The sequence below is a fragment of the Neltuma alba genome, unplaced genomic scaffold, assembly GCF_004799145.2.
Source record: "Neltuma alba isolate B1F8T4 unplaced genomic scaffold, ASM479914v2 tig00010816_pilon, whole genome shotgun sequence".
NCBI classification, from domain to species: domain Eukaryota; kingdom Viridiplantae; phylum Streptophyta; class Magnoliopsida; order Fabales; family Fabaceae; genus Neltuma; species Neltuma alba.
In genome coordinates, this window is record NW_021635624.1 from 264,906 (window position 1) to 279,641 (window position 14,736).

A 14,736-nucleotide genomic window follows, 5' to 3' on the forward strand; every position below is an offset into this window, starting at 1 on the left:
TTCATGACTAGGGGATAGGTTCATGATGCCTTCTTGGTCAGGGTCATCTAAGTCATAGTGTCTCCTTGTGCAGTAGGAGTCTTCGAGTTCTGGGTCAAGGTCATCTTGGTTGGGATCCTGGGATTCTCCTGCAAGGAATGGGAGTTGTGACTGGAAACTTGGCTGAGGGAGATAGAGTCCTTCAGGCTGAGTGAGTTGAATCTGTGAGTCTCCTTCATAAGGGTCTTGGGAGGCTCTTGTCTGTGGAGGGACTTGTGACCTATTTGGTGGAGGTCTGACAGCACTCATGATGAAGTCTCTCTGGAATTCTTCAAGTGTTGTGCTGCTGGCTGACGGTGAACTTGGACGAAAAGGTCCAAGAGAAAGACATGAAGTGTCTTCTCCCGTGTCAGGCTAGTTAAGTGCAGTTAATGTCTTCCCAATTTTCTCAATTAACAATGCTTCATTTCTTGGCCATGAGGGGGTGGTGACTTGGAGGATTAGACGATTGTCTGTATAAAGTCTCTGGTCAGCACTTATACCATAGTTCTTGAAAAAGGTAGACAGACAAAAAAATCCCTTTTGTTTGGGAGTTGGTAAGTCCCAGATATTATGTTCCTTAAGAATTTTCCAAAGTTTTCCTCTCCAGTAGGGAAGAGGAGTAAGCATCTCAAAGAGTGTGGTAAGGGGAGAATTTTTATTTCTAAAGTCATTCAGGTGATCATGTACGACTATGGCTGAGAAAGCTATGGCACAAGTATAATTGGCTGAGACAGACCAGATGTACCATAAAAGGTCCTCTGGTATGGGTCCTTTGATGATAGGAATAGTGAGGTATGGAGCATCGGCATCAAAGTGCTGAGGGTAAGGGTGGATTCCAGTATCTACAAGAACACTGTGGAGCCAGTAGAACATAGTGCTTCTGGCAAGGTTTTGGACATCTGCTGGAGATTCAGGATGGGATCCAGGAGGGAAAATGGTGGCTCACATTCTGCGGGGCATTTCTGGTTCAGAGATGGTTAGAATGAAGAGGGGTTGATGTTTGGAGAGTGACAGGAGTTTTGGAGGCTGGGAAACTTTATGAGGTCTTGTGAGGAAATCTACTATGATGTTCTAGTGGCCTTTGAGATGATGGACAGTGAATTTATAGTGAGAGAACCAGTCTTTCCATCAGAGTAACTGACTATCTGGCAAAGTCTTTTCCTTGGGATTAAGCATTCTGGGAAAAGACGTATTGTCCATTTCTACTCTGAATTGATAAGGAATGAGATGAAAATTGAACTTCTCGATTCCTCTTTTGACTGTAAGGATCTCTTTGTAGGTAGCATGGTAATGCTTTTCCGACTCCTTGAATTGTCCGCTTGCATGTCCATAGTAGAATCTCTTTCCATCTATTTCTTCAATTAAGACAGCTCCCCAAAAGTCATCACTGGCATCAGTCTGGAGGATTCGTAGCCCTCTGTCAGGAATCTTTAAAGGAGGTGGTTACTGTGCAATTCTTTTGAGAGTCTTAATAGCTGAGGTCTGGTCTGTTCCCTATGCGGGAGGATTCTTTTTGAGAAGTTTGGACAGCTGGCTGGTATGATTAGACACATGAGGGATAAAATCCCTAAGATAATTAATAATCCCCAGAAATTGTTGGATTTGCTTTGCTGTCAGATTATCATCTGGGAATTTGAGCAATTCTTCTACAATATGTGGTCCAGGATAATACTAGACATTTTCAAAATTCATTCTAAGAAACTCTATGCTTTTGACACCTATTTTTTCTTTTTTTGCCGACAACATAATCCCATATTTTTTAATTATTTCCCCAAACTGGGTTAATAAAAGTTTATGGGAATCCTCGTCTTTTGAGAAAAGCAAAAGGTCATCAATATAAATGAGGAGGTTATCAAGCATTGGTTCAAAGATTCTGGTCATGGCCTTTTGGAACAGTGATGGGGCTACTTTGAGCCCAAATGGCATAATAGTCCATTGGTATTGGGCATTTGGAATACAAAAAGCAGTTTTGGATCGATCTTCTGGGTGGATACCTAATTGCCAAAATCCTGCTTTAAGGTCAAACTTGGAAAAGATTTTTGTATCTCTAAGATGGACTGTAAGTGAACTAGGCTTTAGTAAAAGGAATTTGTCATCTTAAAGAAAAATATTAAGGGGTTTATAGTCAATGACTAACATTTTCTTCCCTCTTTTGATTTCTGATCTTTTTTCAATATAGAATGCCTGGCAAGCCCAATCAAATTTTGTTGGTTCAATGAGGCCTTGTTTGAGTAGGGCAGTATATTCCTCTTTAGTGAGCTTGAAATCTTCTGGATTCATTCCTGGATGAGAGGCTTTTGTAGGATTGATATCCTCATTTTTCTTGAAGGGGAGTTTTATAAAAAACTCTTGATTTTTCCATAATGGAAATGGATGAGAGAACTGTTGATGACTATCAGCGCAAAACTTGAGAAGATGATCTTGGATACCTTCATATCCTGGTGGTGCTTGTTGGATTTCAAAGAGATTAGGAATTTCAGTATATGCACTAAAGAAATTTTTATACCTAATTCCTTTAGGCAGTACTTGAAGATTCCTAGTATGATAATAAGCATCAAATCCAATAAGAATATCTTTCCTAGGGAGATCACTACCAAGAACTTTCATCCATAGAACACATCTTAGAAAGAATTGAATACCAATCTGCCTGTGAGTAATCCATTCAATCTTGAATGTTTTTAAATCAACAGTAAGGAAGGATTGATCATAAGGGATCCATGCTTCAGAAGGAAGAATATCAGGATTCATGATGGTCCTGCATGCTCCAGTATCAATAAAAGCAATAACAGGAATTGGCTTTTCATACCTTCCTGGAAGGATATGAATTTTGACATTTGGCTTGAGAGTAACTTTATTGTAGTCTGGTTGAGAAGCCAAGGAACCAAGGAAAGATGGGTGAACGGGTTGCTCAAGGGACTATAAATGCCCTTGAGGATCATTATCTTCTTGGGATAAAGATTCAAAATCAGTTTCTTCATCTTCAGAGAAAGGAAGAACATATTGTGTTTCTTTATCCTGAGCATCTTGTTCTTCGATCACAAATTCAATATCTTCATCTTTATTGATCATTAGAATAGTCTGCAAATGTTCCAGCATCTTCACATCCTTTTTTGTCTTGTTAGGACAATTTTTTGCAAAATGTCTTTTTTTCTTGCATAAATAGCACTTGTTATATTTCTTTGAATAAGGTCTACGCCTTTTGAAGTATCTCAGGAAAGGCTTTCTGGATCTTCTCCTGGAGTAAGAACCCTTTGGATATCTAAATCGATGATAATGAGATTTTCTCTTGGTAGAACAAGAGCAATCTTTATCGTCTTTGCATTTTATCTTCAGATGGGGTTTTTTACAAGCATGCCTGAGCTTTGACTGTCCTTTCAATATTCCTTTGAAGTACTTTTGTTGTTCACAGAGCTTGTCCACAGTTGCTAATGCCAACTGATATATTTTTCTGATAGAACTGTGTAACAACTCCCGTAATTCATGGTAAATAAACATTTTCAAAACGATAATTACTTAAAAAGGCTAACCATGATAGGAAGGACAAGCCCAATCAAATAGAAATCTACCATAGTCAATAACAATCCAAATCTTTAACAGAGTAGTAGCTACTGTTCTAGAATAGTAAAGATAGTTAATCAAATAAGAAAGGATCAACATTTGATTTTTCATGTATATATCAAATCCATCAGCAATAATCTGGAATCTCTAATGCAATTAAGACCAATTGTAAATAGGCTAGGGCATTTGAAGTCCACCAAAATAACTACCACTACTGCCCATTATCAATTGCAATCAAAATAACAATCACATATGTCCAAAAAGGGCTCCGCCCAGTAGTACAAGTCTAGAATGTAGCGAAATGCTATGATTATGTTAAGTATAACAAAAAGGCCCTAAAGTTTGGCAATATACATCAATTGAATCATGTATACCAAAATAGAGGCTATACATAGTGGAAAGAAAAACTCAAGCCTCGGACAATTTCCCCTTGGGACCAACACCAGAACCCTCGCCTGAAAAATGTTAAATAACCACGGGGTGAGTCAAATTGACCCAGTAACCACAATTCCAATTCAACAAGTATCCAGGGAGTGATTACAAGATAGCTAAGCGGGCAAAGTACAATTTCAAATAACATATAAGTTAAACATCTTTACAGAAAACAATATATAATAATTCAAAAAGTAACTTGCATGCATAGAACTTCATCAATCATCCTTATAACCTCCTTGTAACCTCTGACAGAACCCATGAGCTATTCACACATAACAGGATTCGTCTCTTTTACAAGACTGCACCAAGTTCTCCAATAATGAGGTGTAACTCGGCCAAAAGTTACAGAGCTCATATCGGACCATGGGTTCCCTTTCCTTGGAATATGGAAAGATGTCATGTCCCTTGGGCTGACCCTTGACCCGGCCAAAGGAAGGGTGATACCGAGGGCCCTAAGAATGTTAATGCCAACCACTGGGCGCCAAGTGGTGGCTATACCACGTGGTATAAATAATCAAACCTCCCACAATTACATTTCAGCACAACCAATACAGCACAATCCAACCATCCAATTCCACACAATTCAATATCCATAAAGTATTCTCAAATTCAATAATCAAATTCGCTCAATATCAACAAGATATTCATAAGATGAAATAATTCATGCCCTCTTAACTAATAAATTTATCAAAACATAAATCTTGATATAGATATATAAATTACTTTTCATACAAAAACCACCATAACACATATTGATAACATTTATAATATCAACACATGCTTATAATCACATCAACAAGCATACAAGGTAAATTAGAAAGTGGTTACCTCAAGTTCTTGACACAAGAACTAAAAGTAGGAGGATTCAAGACCCAAGAGCCCAAACCAAGCTCACTCTACAATAATAAATTGATAAACATATATTAATATAAAAAGACTAATTAATATAGCATTAAAATAGTTTATTAACTAAATCGCCATAATTGGCTTACTTTAAAAAAAATTATCTTTAGGAAAAATAATAATTCATCTATTCTTCCAAGTGACAATTTCTAGTACTTTCCAACTCTATTTCTCTCATTCACATTATTAATAAGAATAATCCCTTCAAATCATCTAAAAATCTCCAAAAAGTGCTTACTTTAACTCTTAGAAAAATAACCATATATGAACTATGCCTTCAATCATTATTAAAATCCTATTCCCTTCTTCCATTAATCATTTCTCATTCATTAGAATCAATAACTTATAATATTTTCCTCAATTTACTCCAAACACCCAACTTCCACTAGTTAAAGTCTCTCCAAGAATCATCAACATTACTATTTCAACAACAATCCTCAAAGTTTAAGCATTGGATCCTCAATATAACCTCAAATGAACTCAACTAAGAGATAAATTTCGAAATTAATATCATCATTAACACAAATCATAATTTCCCAACCAAACCCTAACTTATAGTGTCTCAAATCAATCATCCAACTAAAAGTCTAAGTCATAAGGCTTCTATTCTAACCCCATAAGCTCCATTAATATCATCAAAATAAGTTAGAAACCTTAAAAATTAAAAATCTAACAAGCCCTAATAGGCTTTATTTTCAGCCATAAACTTACAGAAATGAAAAGAAAAAGCTAAATAAAAATAGTAGGATGAAAATAGCTTACCTAAATATCTTATATGTATCCAAGTAGAGTCCTTCCTTTCTCACACACTCAAACTACCTCTCACACTCACTCACTGTCGCGGCGGACGAACAGGATGATGGACCAGAGGAATACGACGCGAGGCATAAAGGGGAGGGGGAAGCATTTGAAAGTGGGGGTACACGTGACCCCTACTTGAAATGCCTTTTTTTTTTTAATTAAAAGAAGGCCACGGCCCAACCCCCTCCTTCCCGTTGGCAGTGGGTGGCACGTGGGCCACCCACTTGCCTTTTTATTATATATATAATTTTTTGTTTAATTTTTTAAATATAATTTTTATTTATTTTTTTATAATTTATATGTATATCACAAAAATTATGATTTACAATTTATTCAATAAGCTTTAATGTTAAATATTATGAATTAATCTCACCCATATAATCTAAATCCTATAATAAGATAAAGAAAAAAAAATGGAATGTTACAAAATGTCAGACATATTTTTATGGAATGCATTGATAGCTTTATGAAGTTCTGGTTGTAGTTCATCTGGAAGAGAGGCAATAAAAGTATGCCTGAGATTGACATCATTAGCTCCTCCGAGCATGTAGTATTTTTCAGACATTCTCTGGAAATTTTTCTGCAAGTCTCTTTTGTCCAAAGAACAGCATCTCATTTCAAAGTATTCTTGACGATGCCTTTTGTCAATGATCTGAAAATCACCAATGAATTCTTTGTGAATAAGTCCCAGAAGAGTTCCTGCATTATCAACTCTGGCTGCCGCTATCTTCTGGTAATCGCTGAGGCTTTGATACCATTCTCTTAATGTTCCTGTTAGTCTTGAGAGAAATTCTGTAAGAACTTCCTCAAGAGTTGCATTATGCCTGGCAAGCTGCAGGTCAATCCATGGTCCGAACTCATGGAGTCTGTCTCTCCATTTTTCCGAAAGGAGGTCATTAAAAGTGAACCACGGACCTGTAGTAGGTTTATAGTCTGCTCTTCTTGGCTCAGACATGTGAGGGACAGATGGTTCCTTATCAATAGGATCTTCAACTGTAGGATCTGGTTGGACCATTGATACTTTAGAGATTTCAGCATGATACGTCTCAGAATCAGAGTTAGAACTGTATTCAATAGAAGGATCAGACTCAGTTTCAGAGCTTCCATTTGTTGATGATTGATCTTTATTCAAGGATTGGAAAGTGGCTATGGTTTTGTTTAGATCAACAACTTCTTTTCCTTTTTCTCTATCTGGAAGAGAAGTTTGTCTTGGTGGAGATGATGGTGGGGTTCTTATTATAACTCCTTGAGAGGATGGTGTTGGTTCAATAGGTTTAGTGTATGACGATGATGGGTAGAAAAGTCTTTTAGATGAAGGGAAATAAGGTGATCTGATTGGAGGTCTGGGAAGAGGATTTGGTTGGATAGAGGGAGGAGTTGGTTGTCGAGATTTTCTCAACTATCTTAAAATAGGATAAGACATTTTGAAAACTTTACTGTAATCAGATTCTCTAGGGTAAGAAGGAGGTGATGTTGGATATGTAGGAAGTTGAAAACTAGAGGGGTAAGACGGATAAGGGTCATAGATGGTTCGTGAATGATCCCTAGTGATGTCTAACTCGATTCTTTGCAAATCCTTTCGGATTTGTGACAGTTCTTGCTCTTTCCTGGTAAATTCTAGTCCAATATATCCTTTTTCAATGAATCGCTTCAGATCTGCATCCAGCTGATAAGCCTGAGAAGACAGAGTCATATAAAGCTGTTTGACTTGATTAGAGACTTGGTCAAGCCTGCTCGTCAGAGTATCAGTTCTAAGAGTCAGCAGGTCAAGCTTTGAATCAATCTTCGTCAGAGTTCTGTTCTGGCCTATTGCATTCTGGGTCTGCCAGTTAAGAACTTCTTCAGCTGCTGAGACTGGTCTAGCTTCACCAGTAGGAGAGATTTCTGTTGGAACAAAGAAAGGTCTTGCTGTAATCTTTGTTTCTCTGTTGGTTCTTCTCTCAAGGGGAGGAAAATCTTGCTCATAAGGATCCATCATTGCTATACACGGCATGGATTGTTGGTTGACAGGGTTGACAAGAATTACTGGATATGGCCTCTGTTTAGGAAGGAGATCTTCATGACCCGTTTCTTTTAGCAAATCATAGAAAGATAATCTATTAGAAGGAATAGTAGGGATAGGAGCCTTCCAGTTTCTAGCTTTCTGCTTTGGACAATGATCATCATCATCATGGTGATGATGGTAATGCTTGTGAGAACAAGGAGATGTATTCTTCTCCTTTTTCTTCTTTGCAGCATATCTGATAGGATAAGACCATCCATCTTCATCTTCATTATCTGATGCTTCCCACCAGTGAGGTGTATCACACTCACAATCAGGGTCACATTCTTATGGTGCATGATCCCAAATAAAATGGCCATTTATGTGAGACACATAACATGGCTTGGCATTCTGGTCTACCCGAGCAATTGGAGGGTCTCGCTTGGATGGGATATAAGCCGGGGTGATAGTCAAAATACGTCTAGAAGGTATAGAAGAACCTTCCTAGCCTAGCTTGGTGAAAACCGTTTTGACTGTGCCATTTGGAACCCTTTTTATCTTAGGAGGAGTGGAAGTATGGACATCCCTTTAAACACCATGAAAGTGCTTTTCATAGTTGGTGATCTACTCAAGGGGCATCAACTAAACAAGTTCCTCTTTTGGGATCTGTCGGGGAATCTGGATGATGAAGGCATTATCAGTTCTATCAGAAACCACATAAAGAGCATCTTTAGTGGAATTTGGAAAATGAAGGTCAAGAGCATGATTCTGAACTCTGTAGATAACTTGATGATGAAGAGTTGCTGCGATAGCTTTGGGATCTTGTTCTGCTCCAACTATCTGGACTTGGATTTTTAGTCTGTCCGTCAAAGTTGGATCTGAAAGTTTGATGTTGAAGTCTGGAGCCATGGTAAGGATGACACTACCGTTGCTAAGAGTGGTCAAGACAGCACCAATCAAAGCATTACTGTAGGTAGTATAGGTAGTGTCAACTAAAGCAACTTTATCAGTGGCTGGAATTCCTTTTCTCCCATGGAGTGTAAGAATAAGACGTATAGCATTAATATGGAGATGGGTATAACCTTGAACTATCCATTCATTAATCAAAGGTTGAGGTATATCAATAGTGACATATTGTTCAGAGGAAGAGGCAGGAAGACCACAGTTTTCTAAGTGGGTAGACTGGACCACTCCTTTCACATAGGGTCTTCGAGTGGAGATCAGGTTTCTAACATTTCTAGTGACATGATCAGTACGGTAGTAAAGACTATAAGGGCTAAGAAGAGGTAGATCTGTCTTTGTGGGATGAAGGAAGAAGAAAGGCGAACGAGTTTAAGACTGTTTGAGGTTTCACTAATGATGTGGTGGTATCTTCTTACTCACCTTCACAAATAATATCTCACTTCTGTCCAGATTGTGACTGGCTCTGATACCACTGAGGGGGTGTTAGCTGAACCAGACCAAGCTAACATAGTCTGATATCAGAGCCTGAAGTTAACATAGGTCGAGGTGATAGTCAAAATACATCTAGAAGGTACAGAAGAACCTTCCTAGCCTGGCTTTAACAACGGACCGTTAGACTCTAGTAGTTTATATTCCTACTGCATGGTCTCCCCAGTATTATAGTCCTTCCTATGAACTCTATTGACTCCCGGTGGCACATGAGAAAACATGCGGAAGCCATGGGAGATCCATCTCGCTGGAAAGAAGATTTCTTCCCATTCTCTTCTGTGCTTTTTCTTTGTTTTTTTCCTCCTTTTAAATGTTACATTAATATCTTGACGATTTAAATTTTACTCTTTTTAAAATTATCATTAAAATATTAAATTATAAAAATAAATAAATAATAAAAACACAAACTACTGAATTTTAATTTCAACAGTTTATAAATGTACTAAAAACTTTTTAAAATATTTTATGAATAAGTTTTAAAAATATTAGAATGTAAACTGCTGATATCATATGTATCACTCTAATGGTTAGAAAAAAGAAAAAGAAAAGAATGAGAAGGGACGGATTATCCCTTTTCAATACAAATGGCTAGTTTCTGGTCCCAAAAAAAATATACAAATGGCTAGTTGGATTTTTCAATTAATGGTTTTGCCTACCAAATTTTATTAGTATAAATATTTGCAATATAAGTAATACCCTTTTTTTCCAACTAATATGGATAATACCTTTTAATCAATATTGGTTCTTTTAATTTAACATAAAATCAAATCAACGTAGTAGAACTTCATGCATAATGAATTAAGATAATATACACGTATAAACAGAATTACGAAGGTCGTCAAATTTCTTGCGAGGTCGTCACCTCACAAGTAGGTGGGTGATCGCCTGGCCAAGTTCTGAGTGCTGGTAGATTTAAGGTTTTGATGATAATAAGTGAAGTGTTTTCTGGATTTCATGAGTTGATCGATCACCTGATCGATTAAAGGTTAATTGATCATGTATCAGATAAACTGCCTCAGCATTTTAGTAACTTAGCACTAAGTTTGATCGATAATATGTTAGATAAATCAAAATTTATGAGTTGATCGATCAATTAATTGATCATTGATAACACTAATGTAAAAGCTTGCAGAAAATTGTCGATCAATTGATTGATAATTTAATGTTTGATCAACTATCAGAAAAAGCCACGGAATCTTGGTAAGTGTTTATCGATTACCTGATCGATCAAATAGTTATCGATGTGAACACAGATAAATGGTAAAGTCTTCTTACTTGCTTTATGTTCTGTTTAATTCACCATTTATCGATCACTTTTTCGATCAGACTTTAATCGATAACTTGTTCAAACATTGCATGATAACTTTTTTCTGGTTAATCGATAATGTGTTCTGTCTAAGTGTTCTGTCAAGACCTTTAATCTATCAATTGATCGATCAATCATTTATCGATCAAATGATCGATCATCAACACCTTCACTGCACATATCTGTTTTGAGCTTTTTCAGTTCACCTAATCGATCATTCATTTATCGATAAAATGACATAACATGATCGATCAAAGTTTTTCCCTGATCCTTGCTAAAAACATCTTTCAACAATCTTTTATCGATTACCTAATTGATTAATTATTAATCGATCATTTAATCGATCATCATCTATTCTGTGACTTCACTGTGAAAATTTCTTTGAAACCTTTTATCGATCTTTTTTCCTATCAACTATTTATCAATAAAGTATTCGATCAACACACCTTGAAAATATATTTCTCTCATACTTAGTTTTATCAATAATATGATCGATCAAATAGTTTTTGATCAGTTGTTTGATCATTGAACCAATTCATTTCATAATAACTATTCACGATGATCTTCAAAATCTTTTATCTCTTTGTCTTCAAGCTTTTCTCAACCTTCCTTTTTGGACTTAAATCTCTATTGAAAGGATTCAAAGGCAAACATAACTTAAAAAGATTATTCTTGCATAATCTATTTAGAGCTCACTGTACTCATGTCTCACTATTATCGATCATATGTTCGATTATCTGTTGATCCATAATTTATTTGATAAACATACATATCTGTTTCAGTCTTCTTCTTGGTATTTAATCGATAACTTAATTGATCAACCATTTATCGATTAAGAGATTGATCAAGTAAGCTTAGATTACATTTGAAATATCTGATGATTGATTCTATGCTTTTCAATCTATTGTATTAATGTCAATGATCATCACTTATTCTATTATCTTCATAAATTTCCTTCAAGACTTATTTGTTTTAAAGGATTTTACAAATTACGAAGCTCAACGGTTATTTAGTAGCCTTTAACCTACCGTGTTAGAAGCATTAATGGTGAACTACCGTTGCAACTGCTGAACACACACAAGCGATCTACCAACGGCTAGAAGCTTTTCAGTCTAACAGATAATTAAACTATTTCAACTATAAAAGGCGCGAAGGGCATTAAATGAAATATTGAATACGTGAGCTACCGTCTGCTAAAAAATTTACTGTTACATTCAATACTCTATTTTACCGAGCTTTAATGTTTAACATTCATATACTCTGTAAGAGAGCTTTATACGCCTTATCTTACTCATTTTCTGAGAGTAACTCAAGAGTGTGGACTCTTGAAGGGATTTTAGTCTTACGAGTAGTAAAGGAAAGTGATTAAGAGAATCAATTACTGTACTGAGGCACCAAGAGTCCGTTTAATCTTGGGAACATAGTGGAAATCTCATAGGTGTTCTGAGAACTAGACGTAAATCAAGTGGTTGAGACCGAACCAGTATAAACTCCATGTCTTCGTTCTTTGGTGAAATCTTCCTAACTTAATATCCTCTGTTTTATTTGCTTCACTGTTTTATTACGTCAAATTTTTATACTTCACCTAATCCACCCCCTCTTGAGTGAAGCTTCCACTAACAAGTGCAACCGTATACGGGACCCACATAGTAACCATACCCATATCAGCGCTTATTAGAGATATTATTCAGTAACTTCTAGTAAAATTTTTGTTAAGCAATTAAGCAATTCTGTTAGACTTATTAACTTGTTGCAACTGTCATTACACTTAATGTACACATGATCTAATAGTCTGAATGATACTATATAAAGTGTACTACTACTCATATCAATAAGATGACGTTTTATAAGTGCTTATTTCTTTATGATCCATAATCATTAATATGGTATCAGAGCATTGTTAAAATTGTCTCTAAATCAAATCAAGGTTTAGTTGTATTGATGATCGTAATTACAAACTCATATTCTATGGTAAGACTATTCAGAATATGGGAAATGTGAGTGGTTTTTGGTACCGATTCTCTTAAGAGGGCTAAATGGTCACAAATTGATTTAAGATTGGCTAAGTAATCTCGCATGCTCAATTCACCTTTACGCTGATTAGTTAGCAGGTTAAGATAGTGGAGAATTTTAGACTCTAATTTTTCAAAGTACAACCTATTGAGTTTCTTCCAGATCTGAGATAATGTCTCAAGTCCAATGAGTTCTGGAAGCACCGAATGTGTCACAAGAAGCCATGAGGCAAGGGCTAAATCGAGTTGCTCATATGCTTCCACCCGAAGGAGACGGACCACACCAATGCCTTTCAATGTTCTCTCTAATCAGTGGTCGGAGCTTCGCCTACAAAATGAGGCTCTGATACCATATTAATGTTCATGCCACACCTTCCTTTGGTTCAACAACTATCAGCTTCAAACCTCCTGTCCTTCACCTACCATCACACTTGACCACCACTACAACTTAGTCATCCCATGTATCCTCTTCACCACAGTCTATCTCATCTCCTGCTCCATCCTTCCCACTACCTACCTCTCCACAACCATCCACTCCTACTTTAATCTCGACCACCTCTCCTGTTTCACTATCTCCAAACCTTAACCCACTACCTGCCACGAAAACTCATTCTATGGTTACAAGAAGTAAAGTTAGGGTTTTAAAACCCAAAATTTTCACTGTTGCTGAAGATGTGAAAATTCCCATCAATATCACTAAGGCCCGTAGAGATCCCAATTGGAAAAGTGTTGTTCAAGAAGAGTATAGTGCACTTGTTCGGTTTCACACTTAGGATCTAGTTCCTATGCCCTCTGATAGAAAGCTTATAAGCTGCAAATGGCTGTGCAAATTAAAAACCCATGCTGATGGTTCTATTGCTAAATAGAAGGGCAGACTAGTTGCAAAAGGATATTCGTAAGAGCTTGGTGCAGACTATCAGGACACATTTAGTCCTATGGTAAAAGCAACTACTATGCGCATCTTATTAACCCTTATTGTCACAAGAGGCTGGCTATTACATCAAATAGATTTCAACAATACTTTTCTGAATGGTGATCTTACTAAGGCGGTTTTATGGAGCAACCCCCTGGCTTTGTGCCGTATGGACCAAATGGTGAAACACTTGTCTGTAAGCTCAAGAAAGCTATCTATGGCTTAAAACAAGCTCCACGGGCATGGTAATCTAAACTCAGTAGCTACTTATGCTCTCTTGGTTTTTCAACTTCTAAGGCTGATACTTGTCTTTTTATTCATGAGGATAATCTGGGCACTGTTTATCTAATAGCTATGTTGATGATTTGATCATTGCTAGCTCTAGTGAAGCTGCTATTTAACAGCTGATCATGAGAATGAGTAGTGCTTTTTCATTGAAACATCTTGGAGGGTTGTCCAATTTTCTGAGCATGGAGTTTTAGCGTACTAATACTGGCATTCATTTGACTCAAATGAAATATATTCACAACCTCTTAACCAAAGCCCGGATGCTTAATGCTCATGCTGTTGCCACACCCATGGCCGTTAATATAGATCTTCAGGCTCACGGTAGCCTAAATTTTCTAACCCCAAGTTGTATCGTAGTATTGTTGGGTCTCTATAATATATATGTTATACTCGCCCAAATATTACTTTCACTGTGAACAAATTAAGTCAATTTATGCATGCTCCTACTGATAAACAGTGGCAATGTGTCAAACATCTTTTAAGATATCTCAGTGGCACCAGTTCATATGGACTGCTTGTCAAGGCTGCTTCCACCTCTCACTTTACTTTACAAGCTTATGTTGATTCTGATTGGGGTGGCACCATGAGAAAAATTCGTTACGAGACAAGGTTGAGATCTTACCAGAAAAAAAGAGGTCGACTAGTGGGTATGGTGTTTTCCTTGGTTGCACTCCTATTTCATGGATCTCCAAGAAACAACAAGTGGTATCTAGATCCTCAACTGAGGCAAAATACAGAAGTGTTGCTGATTGTACTACTGAGTTACTATGGATGCTGTCAGTGTTGAAAGAGATGAAAATAAAAATAGTTAACACACCCACAATTTGGTGTGATAATTCTGGGACAATGGCCTTGGCAGCAAATCGTGTTCTACACATAAAAACAAAGCATGTTGAGCTAGATGTGCATTTCATCATAGAGAAAGTTTCTACAGGACTAGTCAATGTGAATTATGTACCAGCCTCACATCAGGTTGCAGATGTTCTCACGAAACCACTGTCTTATGTTATGTTTGCTTATTGTCAAACAAGTTAAACATATTGGCTCGAGAAGAAGTCATAGGCTC